At 40.8% G+C, this 15384-nt stretch overlaps 1 protein-coding gene across 1 annotated transcript in view; it reads right to left on the minus strand.

Annotated features, from left to right (window-relative positions):
- Positions 1–15148, minus strand: part of acod1 (aconitate decarboxylase 1) — a 42116-nt gene extending 26968 nt beyond the window's left edge. Inside the window, exon 1 of the mRNA XM_078262293.1 lies at positions 14930–15148. The gene's annotated coding sequence lies outside the window, so the exon portion shown is untranslated. The remainder of the gene's footprint in view (positions 1–14929) is intronic.
- Positions 15149–15384: the final 236 nt, after the last annotated feature.

Below are 15384 nucleotides of genomic sequence, written 5' to 3' on the forward strand. Positions count from 1 at the left end.
TCCAGGGGCACAACTACCCACTGTCAGAGGGGTATGCAGCAACAATTTTGGCACCCCCCACCACCCCAAAAAAGAAAAAGAAAAATGGTCTAAAACTCTTTATATACGGATTTTTCAAGACGTCAATGGGAGAAATGAATGGGAAATTTACAGCAGAGCAATCAGGTAACGCACAGCAGACTATGGTGCAGGTAGATTATTTTCTGAAATATAGTGACTATTATAACTTTATTTTTCTCAAAATATCACGACTCCTCCAAATCTCAGAGAATACAGATATATTTTGAGTGTGCACAAAGTTTTGAACATGAGCAGAAATCTTGCTCAAACTTAACAATATTACAGTCCAGGGGTTTATTAATAAATTAAAATGAATTAATGTATCATTGAGGTGAATACTTGTCATATGCACATTTAAGGAGGTTACTTCCTCAACAAAAGATGCAAAAGAGAAGGGAGGAGTAAATTATGCCTAGGCGATGTGTGTGGTGACTCAGATATAATTAGAAAAGTCGATCTACCGGAGAATAAATAGCAATACAGAATGCCTGAGAGCCTTATTGCAATATATTCCATTATGTTTTTATATTTGGATTGTAATCTAGTTTCCCTTTACATAAAGATATTTCCAGCATAAATTGATTCAGAAAAAGGTAGAAATAAGTGCATACAAATTCACCAGAATGCAGGAAATGAAATGTTTAATGCTCAAAATTTTCTGGGGGAGGACCACCAGACACCCCGCATTATTAGTCACCATGCAGATAGAATGTCACTCTTGCCTGTCTTCAAAACTTGAGAGCCGTGATACACTCACCGGACTGCAGCTAGCAGCTAACGGCAGCTAACGGCAGCTAACGGCAGCTAACGGCTAACGGCTATCAGCTAGCAGGGCAAGCTAGCTACCGGCAGAATCGAGACAGGGACCAGGGTAGGTGAATTTAAACAATGTCTGAGTTGAAAACGCATCTTGTTGACACGTAAGGTTCCTGTTCATGTGGCACAGACATATTAGTTGCATTTTGTGTCTGTTAAGAGGCACAATGGCACTCTAAAACTTGCCCCGACAACTGCCGTTTTAGCTCAGGGGACGCTTGTACATGTAGCTGCAGCTTCTCCGTGTTACCTGCACTGTCGGGGTTTTGCATTCACTTGTGTGTATATACATGAATTGTGTATGCCAGCCCAACCTGCTTTGATGATGCTAAGCACTTTGTCAACCTCTTTTTGTTGTTGTCAGTCTGTTTGGCACTGGAATGTGTGTATGAAGCTCCTATATTAGCTCTCCTTAGTACGAGGTACTGTCTGCACCCTGGCACTGTTTAAATGCTGACAGCAGCTCAACTAGAGGACACAGTTGGTGATTCAACCCAAATTAATATTCACTTTTAACGGACTTACCCATGTGCTGTGCAGTTCGACCCTTTATTAATGCTTGCTTAAATTGGCAAGGAAGTCAATTGAATTTACAGGGACCTAATTACCGGCCTCTGTTTCCGGAAGAGCCAGACTAGAGCTCATAAAGTAGGTTTTGTGATTTTAAAACATTGCCCAGATTGGTCCTGTTCGTTGTGTTATTTGCTCAACAATGATTTACTGTTTCCGTAGATGTTGTCTTGTGTGATATTTGTTGGAAATTTTAACTTAATAAAATAAAAGCAGACAAATTCTTTTAAATAATTTTAATTAAAGAGATTAAACACCTTTGGGTTCAGTCATTCCTTCATGTAATATTTAGAATTATTTTTTAAATTAGTAAGTATTCCAAAATCTAATTATACTGAATGCAAATCACAGCATTTAGGAAAATTGCCATGTGCTACCTGTTAAAACTGTAAGAAAGCACTGCCACTCAGACAATACTTCAGAGGGTTTCCTTTTTGACAAACCTTTTTTGGTACAGATTATTTTGCTCAGTGCACCAATTATCTCGAGTCCAGGTTTAATGGCATGAGCATTAGATGGCCCGTGAAGACGTTGCCTAGCTGTAAATAATTGTCTCTCACTACTGCACACAGATCACACTGTTGCAGATGACGACAGTGTGACAGATGGTCTAAAGAGTCCTTTTTTACACAGATCACACTGAGACAGGTGACATTTAAGCGACCTGCAGTCCTTCAGGGACCTTCTTCTGGAAATGTAAAGGTTATGATACCAGGGTGCCAGGAGATTATATACCAAGAATATGCCAGGCGCTTGTTTTTTCTTCTTCCAATAAATAGTTTTTATGCTGCAGTTTAATTATGTATCCAATTGTATTAGATTAATTTGTTATAGGTGTGCCTCATTGCCTTTTGTGAGTTTCGTGGCCCCGTAATATGCAACCTGTGAGTAGACACATGTACATCTTCACTTTAAAAAGCTCACTTAAGCCACAAAGATTGGGATCCACTGTCCTAGACCAGCTCTTCTCTCTGTGCTGCTTCTTTAACCCCCTACTGGGTATTGATTGTGTCTGTCAGCTGCCACTGTTTTTCAGGTCCATTAGGTCAATGCTGGACCAGGTTTTTATAATATACACACCATACAATGAATTATTAATAAGACACCACCATGGATGTTCTTTTTCTTAATTACTTACAACTGGCCTATGGTCTTGCCTTTGTTGTTCTAGTCAACAATGGACAGAAAGGTCCACTGACAGCTGGGAACTATGACTGCTTACATAGAAAAGCATCATCATTGTCCTGTGGGAGAGATACAGACAGAGCTCAGGTAGATTTAGTAGTAGGCTAATCATTAAGCATCATCAGCCTGCATGCATTTTGGAGGAAACATTATTGTACATGTTACCCTTCATGAAAGACAGACAGCTCTGTGAGTTAAGGGGAGCATTGGGTGAAGGAGACAGGTACACAGGAACAACAGAAGTTACTTATTGTACTATGCCAGGTGTTGTGTTGTGCCAAAAAGTGATTGCTGTCTGAAGGAGCGCCCTGTGCCCTAGATAATAACCAATCTATCCTTTTAGTTTTTGTTTTTTCACTTGCCAAAAGTGATTGTTCAGTTCAGTTCAGTTCAGTCACTGAACTTTGTAGCCCCTACCTTGTCACTGAAAAGTTATTTCTGCCTCAAAATGACTTGAATTCATTCATTAAGTTTATATCTGACACATTATAACCCACCCACCCAGAACTTTTTACCTGTTGAAATACCTTTTTAGGGCCAATACATCCAGTAACACACAATTCTCCAAGTAGCCTAAATTATGGACAAAAACCCCAGCGCCTGTGTGCGTAGTTTGCATTAAAATTCATAACTCAAATCTAAACACAGACATTTTTAGATTCAGAGAGTGACTTACACTTGCTGATGGTATCATTATCTCTGATACCCCGTCGTGAATATACAGTACGTCCATACATCCATAAAATCATAGAGAAAAGACGCTCCTACTTATAACTCCAGAACATGCCTGAGAATCCCCATGTTTTAAAGTTTTCTTCAGTACTGAAGTAATAGTGTAGCTAATAGCAGTGATGGGGACTCAAGTCTGAGACTCGGACTCAAGTCGCACTTAAGTCGCACAAACAGCTGACTTCAGACTTGACTCTGACTCGACCCAAAAGACTTCAGACTTGACTTGCGACTCGACCCAAAAGACTTCAGACTTGACTCGGACTCGAGCTTCGAGACTTGTCAACAACCTGTTTTCATGCAATTATTGCTTTTTAAATCTAAATGTATTCATGTATTTCTATTTTCTTTTATTGGCGCATATACACATTGGGGAAACTTGAGCTGCATGTCCCCTGCCCATAATGTGCAACGTAACGCATATGCCTTATGTGCGCGCACTCAAAGTTGTGCCTTTTGTCATTAGTTTTGCTTTCAATAACTTCGTAAACAGTGGCAGTAAGCGAACAGCTAAATGCAAGGTGTGTGGCACCAAGATAAATGATGCCGGATCAACAACGTCAAACTTCATTAGGCATCTCAAAACGCATCCAGATAGGTCAGTCACTTGCTAATGTGAAAGAGACATTACATTTAGCATATATCGTCAAAGGTAACAAGCTAACCATCGCAAAGTGTTGTGCTAATACTGGGAACAGGCAAATTGTATATTTATAGTTAGTAGTTGCTGAGGCTCAGACATCCATGGCGCACAGGAGGCGGGACGTACGGCTCCATCTCCCCAGGAACAAACGCTGTGTCGGGTGGGCAAACTCATGTGATGCGTAATTGATCCCGCGGATGATTTGTAGGCTACTAAGTGAACAAGGTGTACCCGGTCCACCAAACACTGGGCCGTCTTGACTGTCTTAATTCTGCACATATTTCTGTTACTGTAGTCCTATTTACTATTTCATTATTTCATCCATGCGTGGCGCAGCGGATCCGTGCGCACTGTCACCTGCCGTGGAGACGATGGCCTCACTAACTTCTCCTCCTCTGAGTTAGAACTCCCTCGCGCTTGACTCAGTTTCACTGAGCGTACTAACACTTAGAAAATAAATGGCATTACATCAGTGAGTTCAAACTGCTATTGTGAGTAATTTGAACTGACACTGAGATGTATGTTGTTCTGTAACTGGTGTGGCGCTGCCACTATTCTCTTGACTAGTGTCGCGACCACCACACGCGAGTAACAGTTTTTAGGGTACAGATCCATTTGTGTGACACGACTGACGCGTGGTGACACGACTGAAGCGTGGTGTCGCAACGTCATACATCCATGGTTGATGCTCCACGCCCTTGACCGGCAGCTGATTGGACGAACGCGTGACGTGGGTCTGGCTGCTCGAGAATTTCAACCGAGTGTCATGGCGGTGCGTTGAGAATACGATCTAGTATTTTACGAAAATAGTTCACCGAAACGTGTTTCTGAAAACATTTTAAGCGAGAAATAGGCCATACAGTTGCTGAATCTGTCTTCTAAACTGGCAGCAGCATTGCCATCAATGCTTCGATTTGATTCGATGATTCGTCGGAACATGCCTTTCATTCACCATAAAATAACTCATCTTAACCCAGTAAGTTTACAAGAGAGACTTGCAGTCACGCTGAGAGTCCTGGCATCCGGTTACCCTTGAGCTCGTTCAGGCTTCCTGTTTCCGCTTTGTCGTGCCCCACTGAAAAAAATGAAGTGGTGTGCGACCTCTGATCTACGTCATTTTGACGTCACATTGGCGCGCGCCACCTCCGCTGCGGCTAGTATACCGCACGTGACCATAACAGAGAGCGGCGGTATCAATCTTCTCAAATCAAACTCATGCCAAAAAAGCAGATAAGCAGATTTCTTAAATAATAACAACAACAACAACAACAACAACAACAACAACAATAATAATAATAATAATAATAATAATGTACATACAATTTGTAAAATTATTAATATTGTTTTCCAGGAAAAGGTGAAATGACATTTTAAGTGGATGTTTTAATGTGTTTAGAGACAAACTCTCATGGTTAAAGGAGAATTCCGGCCAATTTTTACGTTAATCTTGATCGCTATAGCTACGCGAGTACTTTCAATAGAAAAAACCCCGACCCGAATCAGTGCAGGTAACACGGAGAAGCTGCAGCTACATACTACAAGCGGGGCAAGTTTTAGAGTGCCTTTGTGCCTCTTAACAGACACAAAATTCAACTAATATGTCTGTGCCACATGAACAGGGCCTTTACGTGTTAACAAGATGCATTTTCAACTCAGACATTGTTTAAATTCACCTACCCTGGTCCCTGTCATGATCCTGCCGGTAGCTAGCTTGCCCTGCTAGCTGATAGCCGTTAGCCGTCAGCTGCTAGCTGCCAGTCCGGTGAGTGTATTCAGACAGGCTTCTGTGATAATCATCCCAATAACAATCCACAGAGTGGCGGTGGTGTGGCTATGTCTTCCAGAGGACAGGTCATGTCACGTCTTGAGGTTTATTCCCCCTAAAAAAAACAGTAGTGCGGTAGTAGCTGTTAGCTGCTAGCTGCCCTCCGGGGAGTGTGTACAGCCAGATAGCCGTTAGCTGCTAGCTTCCGTCCGGTGAGTGTATTCAGCCATGCTTCTGTGATAATCATCCCAATAACAATCCGGTGGTCTGGTGGATGTCCTGCATAGGACAGATCATGCCTTCGCAGCGAAAAGTTTAGATTATTTCCCCCTCAAAATAGGTAATTGAGCACTGTAGTGGTTATGACCATATCAGTGACTATGTAACTATATGGAAACAGGATAAACAATGTCTGTGGCTTGCACAGTAATAGCGTTACTGAAACTTAGCTGTAGCATCGCGCTGTCTCCTGGGAATTCAGTTGTAGCAGGAAAAGGTGAACAGTAGTGTGCATGTGACGGGCCTCTTCAGGCAGGTAAAACTGGCTGCTTGAGAATCAGCCAATCAGGAGCGGCGCTGCGCTCTGCTGTTCGCTGAAGAAGACTGCTTGAGTTTCAGTTTCGGGAAAGTTTGGAAGAGAGAGCTGGCGTCGAAAGACTGAGCAGTTATATAGATGGATAAAGAAGATAGTGTTGCTGTACTTATTTCTAAGTTCCTAGTTTTGTGTGCGTGCAACTACCAGTAAGTAATACTGACGTTTTGTTATTCGTTTTTATCTTATAATAATGTTACACTGTGTTTGTTGCGATGCGATGGTGTGTTGGCACGTTGCTGCTCGTTATTGTAATGGCGGAGCCTCGCTCTGTACGGGTGTTTGTTTGTGACACTGCGTATTGGCGGAGGTGTTGCTTTGCAAGCCTTACGTGTCTCAATTGGAAACCATTGTATGTTGTTCTTGCACAATGTGTAACGTTGTTTATGTTGAAGAGGAGTTCTGCAATTCATGATTGTTGTATGTTCAGCTTAATTTAGCATGTGGTGTATCGTTGCAATTAATGTGCAGCAAATTAATCGTTGAAGCGATATAGTGTACTAAAGCATGTCTAAGTTTGTATTTGCTTAGGAATGAGCATTTATTATGACACTGCATTTAAGTCATATATAACAAAATTATAATGTAACTTCTTGATTGTGTTTGTTTTATTATATACCTGCTAGACATCTAATTATTATATATACTGAGTTATGCCTGTATCTCTGTTTCAGAACCACACACACACACTTGATCATTTAGTCCAATAAACCAGCTAAAAGGAACATCTTGTCTGCATTCTGATCGATGCCCCCTGGCGGCCACAATCTTTTAAAGACCAATCACGATATATATACAGTCCTTTTCAATCACCAAAACAGTGCAGATCGGAGCGTAGTGTGTGAAGAGTGAAGAGCGGAGTTGTTCACAAGGGAAGAAGCTTGGAGTAACGTAACTATGGAGAATATAGCAGATATACAACACATGGAAGAGCCTTTTGAGTTTGATGGTCGTCCTTATTTATTCGAACCCGAGTATACAGACGAAGAACTAGCCTCACAAGAGTTGGAAAGAATGAGACAGACAGAGGGGTAATAGGCAGATGAACTTGCTGCTCCAAGAGCAAGCTAAAGCTAGCCTTCAGTAACTGGAGGGCATAGCAACACCATCGCCGCTCCGTGGATTGTTATTGGGATGATTATCACAGAAGCCTGGCTGAATACACCAGGGCTCTCAAGTGTCACGCATTGAGCGTGACAGTCACTCATTTCGGTCTTTTGTCACGCACTCCCGCCACACATTGTATTTCTCACGCGGAAAAACTATTTATAATATATTTAATATGCCGCAGAGCCCAAAATTTCTCTGGTGCGCCGCTCTCACTATGGAACCAGCAGGAATCAAGCGCGTCTCCCCTTGAGTTCTTAGTTGAGCCAATCAAAAAAAAGAAAGGGCCTACACAATAGCCAATCAGAAAATAGCACTATTGTATCCAGGGGCACAACTACCCACTGTCAGAGGGGTATGCAGCAACAATTTTGGCACCCCCCCACCACCCCCAAAAAAAGAAAAAAGAAAAATGGTCTAAAACTCTTTATATACGGATTTTTCAAGACGTCAATGGGAGAAATGAATGGGAAATTTACAGCAGAGCAATCAGGTAACGCACAGCAGACTATGGTGCAGGTAGATTATTTTCTGAAATATAGTGACTATTATAACTTTATTTTTCTCAAAATATCACGACTCCTCCAAATCTCAGAGAATACAGATATATTTTGAGTGTGCACAAAGTTTTGAACATGAGCAGAAATCTTGCTCAAACTTAACAATATTACAGTCCAGGGGTTTATTAATAAATTAAAATGAATTAATGTATCATTGAGGTGAATACTTGTCATATGCACATTTAAGGAGGTTACTTCCTCAACAAAAGATGCAAAAGAGAAGGGAGGAGTAAATTATGCCTAGGCGATGTGTGTGGTGACTCAGATATAATTAGAAAAGTCGATCTACCGGAGAATAAATAGCAATACAGAATGCCTGAGAGCCTTATTGCAATATATTCCATTATGTTTTTATATTTGGATTGTAATCTGTTTCCCTTTACATAAAGATATTTCCAGCATAAATTGATTCAGAAAAAGGTAGAAATAAGTGCATACAAATTCACCAGAATGCAGGAAATGAAATGTTTAATGCTCAAAATTTTTCTGGGGGAGGACCACCAGACACCCCGCATTATTAGTCACCATGCAGATAGAATGTCACTCTTGCCTGTCTTCAAAACTTGAGAGCCGTGATACACTCACCGGACTGCAGCTAGCAGCTAACGGCAGCTAACGGCAGCTAACGGCAGCTAACGGCTAACGGCTATCAGCTAGCAGGGCAAGCTAGCTACCGGCAGAATCGAGACAGGGACCAGGGTAGGTGAATTTAAACAATGTCTGAGTTGAAAACGCATCTTGTTGACACGTAAGGTTCCTGTTCATGTGGCACAGACATATTAGTTGCATTTTGTGTCTGTTAAGAGGCACAATGGCACTCTAAAACTTGCCCCGACAACTGCCGTTTTAGCTCAGGGGACGCTTGTACATGTAGCTGCAGCTTCTCCGTGTTACCTGCACTGTCGGGGTTTTGCATTCAGGCTATTTCATTTTTGTGCACTTGTGTGTATATACATGAATTGTGTATGCCAGCCCAACCTGCTTTGATGATGCTAAGCACTTTGTCAACCTCTTTTGTTGTTGTCAGTCTGTTTGGCACTGGAATGTGTATGAAGCTCCTATATTAGCTCTCCTTAGTACGAGGTACTGTCTGCACCCTGGCACTGTTTAAATGCTGACAGCAGCTCAACTAGAGGACACAGTTGGTGATTCAACCCAAATTAATATTCACTTTTAACGGACTTACCCATGTGCTGTGCAGTTCGACCCTTTCGGCTTGCTTAAATTGGCAAGGAAGTCAATTGAATTTACAGGGACCTAATTACCGGCCTCTGTTTCCGAGTACAATTCTCTCAGAGTGTTTTAGGCAATGTTGAATTTCCTCTTTTTTCAAATTGCTATATTCAGTCATATTTACGTCTTAAAATATTACTAGTGGCCTTCTATTGTTTGTAAATGCCTGTGCACACGCTGAGGAAGGGCGCTGCCTGAAACATCAGTTGTGTGGCATAAAATATTACAGCCATGTTTTGTTAGCGTTGTTAATTCAAGGTCAGTTTAGCAGTCCTGCACATGCCTTTTTTTCTTCTTAAAATAGGTAAGTGAATCTGTAAGTAATTTTATGAAACTCATAAGTTGCAAGAGCACTTGTATTATGGGAGGGGAAATCCCTCTTCTTGTCTCCCAGGATACAGGATGTTACAAGGAATCGTTTCAACTAGAGAAAATCTTTATCCTTCGTACTTTCAGCCATTAAACATTGATTAAAAACAGCAGTGATAAGACACAGATTTGACTTTGAAATGCAGATGTGGCTTAAGATTCATTACAGTAAAGTGGTCATCCAGGACAAAATCCTGCTGCAGCTTCATGAGCTTTTCATTGGATGTGGGGACATTTACGTATGCTGATTTAAATTAAAGGTAATAAGAGCTGACTGATACTTGGCTGTCAGCTTGGCTCCTCTTCTGTGATGCCATTATGGAAAAAGAACGATTATATAATAAAGACATTATGTAATGGCCTAATGGTAGTGCCAGCAAATGAGGATGGAAATTGGCACTCTAATCAGCGCCAAAGAGCAGTTAAACTGTGTTTTCTATGCATACTGAATATTGTAGATTGATTTACGTAGCCTGTTTTGAACATGAATTATCAGGATATTGATGGATTTAATTGAGCGACGAAACCTTTTAAAAGATGAAAGAAGAAAACATTTTGCTGGTGCAGCTGAATAAAAGAAAACCTACTTGTGGTTAAAATATATATTCTGTCTGGAATTTTATTACCTCTTTTTCACTCTAACCAGAGCGCAGATGTGTCTGTACATTCAAACCCCAGCTGTGGTCTGATCGCCAAGGCTAGAAGAAGAGCAGGGCAGCAGGTTTTCCTATCAGCCTCCCACCAGCTTCTTACAGGACTGAGGTAAGCAACACACTTCACCCAGGGATGATCTTCTGCCTCATCCTGCTCACTTAGCCAGCTAATCTCCCCCTACCTAGGTAGCCATTGACCCAATGCAAGACATTCAGTAGGCAGGATAAGGTCAGATGGGATAGCATATTAGTGGTATTGATTACTTATTAGATTGGGGAGGGTTTGTCAGGAAGACAGAGGGTGGTGTTTCTGGAGGAAATACAGCCTGCAGCAACTGTGTTCCAGCTGGTGAATCATCTGCAAATAGCTGCTTTGGCATGGCAGTTAAAAAAAATCTGCTGTCTCAAATCAAAGTTAAATATATTTCCATACCAGAGGTCAACAGCTGCCACTCTTCAGTCAAGAAATCAGGCTGGCTGGGAGAGATTACAAAAGGGCACAGGAGAACAAATGCACAAACAAAAGTGGTGAGATGAGCATACACACACAACAATACACTATCTTTCAATCAACCACCTCATGTTTCCTGCTCTGCTTAATGAAGTCCCTTTACTGTTATTACTTACCTTAATAATCACTATAAATCTAACTTACAAATTTATTTTTAACAGTTTGCACAACTTTTACTGTTTTAACATTTTGGGAAAAAGTGCTTCCCAGTTGAGAGTTACACGCCCATTTTTAACCATAAATAGTCAATGCAAAGCACCTCGTGAATGCTGATCAGTATATGAATGTCACTGGCAGTTGTTACACCGTATCATGATGACTGGCGGAGAAAAAGCTAAAAACTTCTCAGACGTTCAGGAATTGCTGCAAATTGAATTATAATTTCGGCCTGTTCTTGCACACTGTAGGGAAACCTGATCTATAACTACATGTATTAAAAATAAGTCCAAAACGGCAGGCATTACGGCACTCGGGGACAGCTTCGATATACCAGACGTATATAATAAGATTTCACAGAACGATATATTATATCCAAACAAGCCTTAGTGATAAAGTTGAAGATTATATATAATATTAATATATAACACATAGCTGTCTGACATTTCCCTCTGGAAACAGCTGGTTTTCCCCAGAGTGGCGAGGACCTGTATTTGGACCGGGAAGGCACGGTTCCGGCGCGTTGCCCTACTGGACCCAATTCAATACATAGATCCCCCCACCCAAGATACAATTTGAAGACGAAATAAAGTCTAATAGGCAAACACACTTTTCTTCATGCAGGTTTTGTCACGAACAGTATTAAAGTTCGGACCGATAACTTGGACATTAAGTGTAACGATTGCGCGAGAGCTTAATGGCTGTATTTCCAGACTTTGACATTTGATGATATATGCACAGTTTTAAAGACAGATATTTAGTTATTTACACTATGTTCTGCAGTTATCTAATGGTAGGGTATTTTATGCAATGCTGTATTCCATGCAGTCGGGCCATCCCCTCCTCCTGCGCTCCGTAGTGGACAATGTGACAGCGAGACAGCGCCGATTAAACATTAAGAACACATTTTTATTAAATATTTGAGTTGGATTTTACAAGGTGTTTATGGAACAAGTATCACTAAGTACAACCGCAAATAACACTGCTGGATTTAATCTTCATGGTAACGTGGATGATATAGAGTGAAAAAATGTGTGTGAGACATATCAATACTTGAAAATATTACAAGTAATCGTTTTTCCCATTTACTTTCTGCGGTCTGACTTCAGTTCACCACCTCACCATCTGCGTCGCCAATTCCTATTTTGTCTCCAAAATGTGCGTACGCATGGGTCAGAGTTTGCGTGGAGGACCGCACATTCTCCCGTCAAGTTAGTTTTTTATAAATCACAACCTTTGCGTGGGAAGTGGCGAATGCACATTTTCAGCCCCGTTTTATGCGTACGCCAAGTTTATAAATGAGACCCCTGGAGTATTTCTTGGCCAGGAGAGGTAAATTCCTGGAACTTATTGTCACCATGAGGTTGCTACTCCAGATAACCATCAAATAATTCAGGAAGTTACTGCACCCAGCCAAAAACAGGCACACAACCTTCCTGTAAAACCACACATTTTTGTTTTTACACCTTATTGTTCTGAATAAACAAGCGATATATAACATGTTAATTAGTGAGCTTTAGAGGTGCTTGTAGTCAGATTTTGTCAGACTTTCACCCACAGATATGAAGGTGGAATCAATTTTCTCATCTAACTTTCGGCAGGAGGGTGAATAAGTGTATTTCTAAAAATGTTGAACAATTCCTTTAACACAACCCACAAGTTACTCAAACAAAAGCAGAAAAATACAAGACAAGCATGCTTGGCAGAATTTTTTGTTCCACTACCAGTGAGACCTGAAAGCTTTAAATAGCCAGTATGATTCATGTGAAGCCCTTGGAAATCAATCAGCGGTTTAGAGAAACATGCTCATAACGCCCTCAAGTGGCTTGCATTACAATGAGAAGCGCGTGTTTATCAAAAACTGACCAGGCTTAGTGGCGTTGTTAATTAAGAAAAGGGATTATTCTCCAAGATAATTTGAACAGAGCCACGGGAATGTCGCACTAATATTACAAGAAGAGAATTCTGCTATAAGATGTTTTAGTCTGCTGATTGCCAGACAACTAAGATACTGTAGATGGTGTTAGTGGAGAGACGGGGGGGGAACTATTTTGTACCACCATACATTTAATGACGAGCAGAAAAGCAGAACACTAACGTCACTAAGTGTCAAAGAAAAAAAGAATGAAGAATGTGTCACCAGTGGTTGTTAAAATCAATACATGCATCAGTACATCAATCATCATGTTTGTGTAAAATATATGACATTTGTTCCAAAATGCAAGCAGTTAGAGGAACATTATTGTGTATTGTCTAATGTAATCTATCGGAGCCTTTATAGAGAGATCAGCTTAATAAATCAACAAATAGTGTAATGAAACAAGAGCTTCAACTGAATACAAAATAAAGAAATTAAAAAGTCACTGAAACATATTTGTATTGATCTCCACATAAACGCCCATTCATTTAAGTGGGCAAGAGGTAGTTAGTACAGCACATGATGTGCACAACTCTGACATCTTTTCTAAATATAGCCTACCTCTGGTACACTATATTCAGTTTGAATTGCTCAAGTTACAAGTGGAAGAAGAGAAATCTGTACCACAGCAGCAGAACTCTTAGATAAGTTTTAAAGGATCTTAATAGCCAGACAATGACATTTTCATTCGTTTAGTTTTTTTCCTGAAATAGTTTTTCCTGAACAGACAGGATCGGCACATGTATGGTGCGCAAGACAGGGATGATCCACTCTGCTCAGACCCCTTCATATCTTCTCCTCCTAAGGACATAGACTATCGGCTCAGGAGAGCATGAAATTGAGTTTAAAGACAAATGTGCGCAAGTGATGTTTTTCATTACAACCTAGAGCAAACACCCAGGCCATTAGCAAGTTAACAAGCCAAACACTAATCAGCTCAGCTTTTCTCTTTGCCTTGTGTATGACTCCGGAGCACTTACAGTGTTTAATGATGAAGAGAGGTAATGGCTGGATTGCAAGCAGACAAGGATACAGCCAGGGGGCCACTGGGGGTCTGAGTATATCACTGTTTCCCAACCGTGGAATTTGTGCTCAAGTCTATAAACAGTAAAGCAAACCTATTAGAGAGGTTTGTACGTTAATCAATGTCTGCATTGCTGCAGAGTTTAACTAGGACAACATAATCTAAGGGACATAAATTCATTCGAGCATTTAGTTTTTAAAAAATTGACATTTGGCTAATAAAATACAACAGAGAGCACTAAATGTTCCTTTGCTCCTAAGGTGGAAAGTATTTTATTTAGCTTTGCGTACACTGGGGGAATGGAAAAGGTTTTGTATTTATACTAAATTAACAAGGATATGAGAAGAAATTGAATTTTTTTTTTAATCTCCACATAGAGCCTTCAGAATGTGAATATAAATGATGAGCATTCAACCAAAACAAAACAAATTGTTCAACAGTGATTTAGGAGCAAGGGCTCTGGAAGGAATCCCTGAGGGGCGCCCTGTTCCAGCTCCAGCTTTATTCCCCCCCGGACCTGCAGTCAAGTATGAAGAAGATAGCAGCTGGCGTATGTCCCGCACCCCTGGGACTTCAGAGCAAAAGTTGAACCCACCCATTTGCAGCCTTAAAGAATAGGTTGTTTCAAATAAAGCAAGTGTTTTCCTTACTGTTAAGGCTTACATCAACCCCATAGGTGTACAGCGTACTGATGAGATCATGCTCTTTTACACTATCTCCTTCACAATAAGTGCAAGCTTTTTGCAATTCTCTGATACATCAGCGAATGTCAGGACTATTTCATCCCCAAAGTTCTTATTGATCTCCATTCATTCTTTATGGCACAGGGACAAAACCTTCTCCAGTGTTGCTGTCATGAAAATTGTTAACATCATTTTATTGACAATAGCTCAGCTCCTCTGTTGTAGCACGAACAAAACAAGAAGCTTACAGTGCAGGAAATGATGGGTTCTGGAAAGCTATTCACCATACAGTAATTACAGCTCTGCAAGGGAGATAATGATGTTGAATGGACCACAAACAAAAGAATGGACTTACAGCTTCACGTTCTAGTTGTGCTTTTCAGATGAAATATGCCCGCTGCAGTGGCAACAATAAAGTCCCATTTCGATTGGCCTGCCGCCTTTTCAGGAATCTATTCACTCCACAGTGTCATGTTTCTTCATGGTCAGGGCAACGGGAGGTAAATTCAGCACGTCAGAAGAATCTGTGTTCTTATCTGTACTGTGAAATGTGTACTGAATTTGATAAATGGCAACACAACTTGTTTTCTTCATATAATGACATAACAGACATCACAAGGACACTGACGATAAACAGGAACTCATAATTGCTATTTACAAGAATTTAGCTTTACATGCTTCCTGTTTTGGTGGTCGGATCTTCCCATAAGATAGACAGCCAGCATTAAAAAGAAACAGTTATTTGTCAGAGCAAGAAAAGTCTTTGCCCCGATGGGCAGCAGCAGATATAGTTTCAAAAAGTAAAACTGA

This window comes from Sander vitreus, chromosome 11 (genome assembly GCF_031162955.1).
Source record: "Sander vitreus isolate 19-12246 chromosome 11, sanVit1, whole genome shotgun sequence".
In the NCBI taxonomy this organism is placed as follows: Eukaryota; Metazoa; Chordata; class Actinopteri; order Perciformes; family Percidae; genus Sander; species Sander vitreus.